The following is a 4,419-nucleotide window of genomic DNA, read 5'->3' as shown; positions in this document are numbered from 1 at the left end:
TGAACCAGAGTCCTCCTCTGACTGGGGCTTGCAGCTCCTCCCCAGCCCCGCCGGAGAAAGTGCATGAGGAGCAGTAGCTCCCCAGATCAACAGAGGCCCTGAGCAAAGACATGGAGCCTCCTGAGTCCCTCTCCCTCTTTGATCACACCCATCTGGAGCTGGAGGGCCCTGGAGCTCTTCCAGCCGGAGGGAGTACAAGCCTCAGCGGGAAGGTATTTGCCAGTTGGGAAGCGAGGATGCTGAACCTATTTGCATTTGCCCCACGGGCTGTAATAGTTGCCTTGCAACATTTACAGAGATGGGCTGAGCCAGTCGTGGTTGTGCTGGGGTGAAGCCCCACTGGCAGTGCTTTCTGGAATTCCCAAGGAATGGGGTGCGGCTGGGCGCTTGCTTATAACCTCGGCCCCGCTCCCCATTGCGTCTTCCTGCTGCAAGGCTCCGGCATTCTTCCCTAGTCTTCCTAGCACGAGGCAGTGACAAGGACAAAGCAGTGGAAGCCGGGATGGATGACACGTCTGGGGTGAGCTCGTGGAAGGAGCCAGGCGAGTCGTCCCTGCCTCCCTCTCACTGTCAGCTGATGTGCAGCAGCAGGAGGGAATGACAGGGCTCCTGCGCTGTTTCCAGTGCTGCTGGTACACAACCAGCCCCGGGGGTGGAAATGCCTCCAGCCCTCTCAGGGGAGGTGTGGGCGAAGTGTGGAGGAGCAGTGGAGTCCCCCTTGAAACGGAAAAAGGGTGGGTAGGTCTGGCTGTATTTTAGGAACACGGACTAGATCAAACGTTGCTTGATTATTTTAAGCGGGGAAAACATAAGCCGTGATTCCAAGTGCAAGGGGCTCATGTGAAGAGGGTTGTGCCTGCTGCAGAGTACTCTGGCAGGCATTTGTCAGGGTCCCCCTGTAGCCAGGAGTGGTGCTGGAAGGGTGGAAGCCCTGTGCCGGAGGAGGGCTGGTAGCAGGTGCTGCTGGTCTTGCCCTCTGCCATGGAATGCGGTGGAGTCTCCCCTCAGGGTCCACACATCAGCTTCAGAGGGAATTAAAAAATGCTGTTTGTTTGGGGTTTTTTGCCTGGCTGATCACTCGAGACTCTGCTGCCAAGATCCTTTGCTATGGTCGGTGTGGAGGTGCTCAGAAAGTCCTCCTCTCCTGGGCTGAGGAGCAGATAGCTGGGTGCTTCCCTGCCCTTCACAAACTGGTGCTGCTGCTACCCTTCTGTCCTACTGTGTGCAGTCACACCAGCTCAGAAAAAGGAATGAGGAGTCCTCACCTCGGGAGTATCCTTGTCTGATTTCTTTCAGCCGTGAGGGTCTGCCTTTCCTGCTGGTTGCACAATCTTTGCTCTCTCCTCCTCTGTACCTCCCAAGAGACACACCTTCAGGCAAGACCGTGAAACCCTCGCCAGAGGGTGTAGACCACAACACTGCATATTCCCTGCACCAGCTTGACAGCAGCTGATAGCAGGGGACCTTCCAGCATCCCTGGTGCTCAAAAGCCTAAGTTGGGAAAAAACTCCAGAGCAAGAGGTGGTGGGGCTAGGGAGGAGGCAGATTTTGGGAGAGTGCATGTGTGGGCAGCGGGAACAGGGGAATTGCTGCACCTGCGTTTATCTGCAGTGGCCAAACAGTGCTGCTGGACGTCTGGGAGGAGGGAAGCAAAGCTGATGTGCCAAGAGGACCCAGTGTCACATCGACAGTGGAGGGAGGCTGCCAGGCAGGCAGGACCCCTGCCCAGCTGCTCTGCTGCCTTCTGTCAGATGTGCCGTGGCCCCTCAAGCACCAGCAGCCAGTGCAAGAAAGGGAAGTGAATGTCCCTGCCAAGGGATTGGCAGATTGGGGGGTGCCCTTGCAACTCAGGGGAGAGCCAGAGTCAGGAACTGGGGAGCAGAGGGAGGGAGGGAAGAGCAAACTTTCTTCTAAGAAATCAGGGCCTCGCAGGAATACGAGGCCAGGCCTTGGGGCACTTGACAGCCAGCCAAGAGTCCATTGAGACAAAAGTGTTCTTTGATCTGCCGCACAGTTAAAAAAAGGAGATTGTTAACCTGTGTTAGACAAATAACTCCAGAGGAGCTGCTAAGCAGGAAAAGCACCAGCTGCTTGGGCTGGTCTGTTGGGGATCCCACCTCTCTTGCAATGTTCTTCTACCTTCTGACCCCATGGAATTAGGTGGAGGTGACTGATGGACCTCTCCTTCCCTGTGTCTCACCCCACAAGTGCCCCAGGTGTGTGTGGTGCCCCGATCTCAGAGCGTTCCAGGCATGGGGCTGGGGCGGGGGGGCAGAGGCATGGCTGTTCCCAGTGACAGACCCCAGAGGGAGCAAGGACAAGGCATGCAGCTCAGGTTTGTAGCTGCTCTTAGGCCAGCCTTGGACTTGGTTTACAAGGGTAAAATAAGGAGCTTCACAGGCTTGCAGTTGTCACTGGCAGAGCTGCCTTACAAAAATGGGGGAGGAGGACAGGATTATGAGCCATGTGGGCTGGTGTTACACCACAGCCATGCTGGTAGTATCTGCAACAAGAAAAAATTGGCATCTAAAACTGCTGCCGTGAGCAGGGAGTGGAGCTTATTCCTACAGGCAGTCACCAGAAATACGGCTCCTGAGGGCCTGCATTTTCAATGCCTGATTCATATCTGTTCCCCCTGCTCAGTTAGCAAGGTGACACCTCCCAGCTTGCTTCCAAAGTCACCGAGTCTCGTAACACCTGCCCACGCTCTCCCCCCAGCAAGTGCCGGAGTTTAAAATAAAGTTCCATTTCCTACATGTATTAAGTGTCAGGAAGGTCCAGGGGCATCCGTGCAGAGCAGCATTTATACACAAACGCATTTGGCTGACAGGTGCAAACATTGAAAGCCTGCAATTTCACCACCCAGCGCTGAGCTCTGACTGCAAGTACTGGGAATTGCAAATGATCCCTCTTCCAGTAAATGTGTGTGGCACAAGGCAGGGAAGTGCTGCAGAGCTGTTGGTGCCCCTCTTCCTCATGCAGCAGGAGATGTCAGAAGGCATCTTCATTTCGCAGCTATTCAGTGATCCCTGAATTATACAAGTCTCTCTCTCGCTGTGCATTCATCACTGATGCTGCTTCCCTCTCCCTCAGAGACTGAGGAAGTAATGCCTGAGGATGTAAAATCTGCTTTTTGCTGCAGGCAGACAGCCAGATCTGTGGTGAGATGTGACAGTGACAGGGATGGAGCAGGGCAGGGAAGCTCGGTCTCACTGAAGCGCTCTGTTGGATCTGGCTGTGGAGGTTTAGGACACTGGTGTTGTCTGCTCTGCGGATCTCTTCAGGAGGTTTCTGCCCCATGACTTGGGCTGCAGCAACCTTCACATCACTGCATCCTAGTTTAAGTTATAGTATTAGAGGGTGGTCTGGCAGGGCTGAGGAGAGAGCACTCCTGCTGTCCTCCTATGGAAGCAAACGGTGGGTGGCCAAGGACAGGCACGTGTGAGAAAGTGCCAGGCTCAAGCAGCCATGCAAAAGTGGCTGCAGGTTTGGGCCAAAGCCCTTAAGGTTTAAAGCCAACATTTAGCCACCTGCCTGGTGGCTTTTCTCGGCTGCGAGCGGAAGGGAAATGTTCTGCACTGAACACAGGCAGGGAGGGAATAGCTGTACAGTAGGAGGACCACACACATGCCACCAACTGTCCATAAAAACCCACACAAAAATCCCTGCGTTTCAGAGGCACACAAGCCAAGTTCTCCTCTCAGTTACAGGGACATGTGTAGGGCTGTACCTCAGACGACATCCAGCACCCGGCTGAAAGGGCAGTTTTTCCGCTTGAGTAGCCCTGAATGAAGAGAGCTGGGAGCTAAGCAAACACTTTGGCCAGTACTTTCCTCTGTCTCTTTTTCTAGTCTTTCGGAAGTATGTTTTAATGAGCACTTGCTTTCCCACACCGCTCTTTTGTACTCTTATTAAGTGCTGTCACCGGGGCCCACTCTAGCCTAGTGCCAGAGTAAAATTCCCAAGAGACTGATGGCATTGCACCTGCCTGCACAAACTCTGCATTTGGCCCGTTGTCTGATGTTGCTAAACTTGCTTACTTAAGGTTTTTTAGTGCTGGTATGCAATGACATCCAAACTCCCATATGTTTCTTTCTCCAAATCAGCTCCTCAGTGCATCACCTCCCTGCAGCTTTTGTGGTTTCACCGCGGGCTCATGCCGGAGCAGCCTCAGCTGCAAAGGTCAATCTTCATCTCCACTCCCCGCCTGTTTTTTTCTTTAAAAAAGAGTATGCAAATGATGTATATTATTGGGCCTCTGTGGTTTGAAAACACACGCGCTCGCACACGCACATACACACGATAACTGACAAAGCCCGTGAGGGAGTTTCATAACGGAGGGAAATATTGGGAAGGTTTTATCTGATAGCATAAGGGAAGTCTGTTAAAACGCCTTTACTGCAGGCAGCCGGAATGAGA

The 4,419-nt window shown here is 53.6% G+C and overlaps 1 protein-coding gene across 1 annotated transcript in view; it reads left to right on the top strand.

Annotated features, from left to right (window-relative positions):
- Positions 1 to 4,419, top strand: part of PDGFB (platelet derived growth factor subunit B) — a 17,599-nt gene that overhangs the window by 2,944 nt on the left and 10,236 nt on the right. The window lies entirely within an intron of this gene.

Source organism: Corvus brachyrhynchos, unplaced genomic scaffold (assembly GCF_000691975.1).
Source record: "Corvus brachyrhynchos isolate BGI_N302 unplaced genomic scaffold, ASM69197v1 scaffold56, whole genome shotgun sequence".
Classification (NCBI taxonomy): Eukaryota; Metazoa; Chordata; class Aves; order Passeriformes; family Corvidae; genus Corvus; species Corvus brachyrhynchos.
The sequence above is the reverse complement of the archived record's forward strand: the minus strand, read 5'-3'. Positions and strand labels throughout refer to the sequence as shown.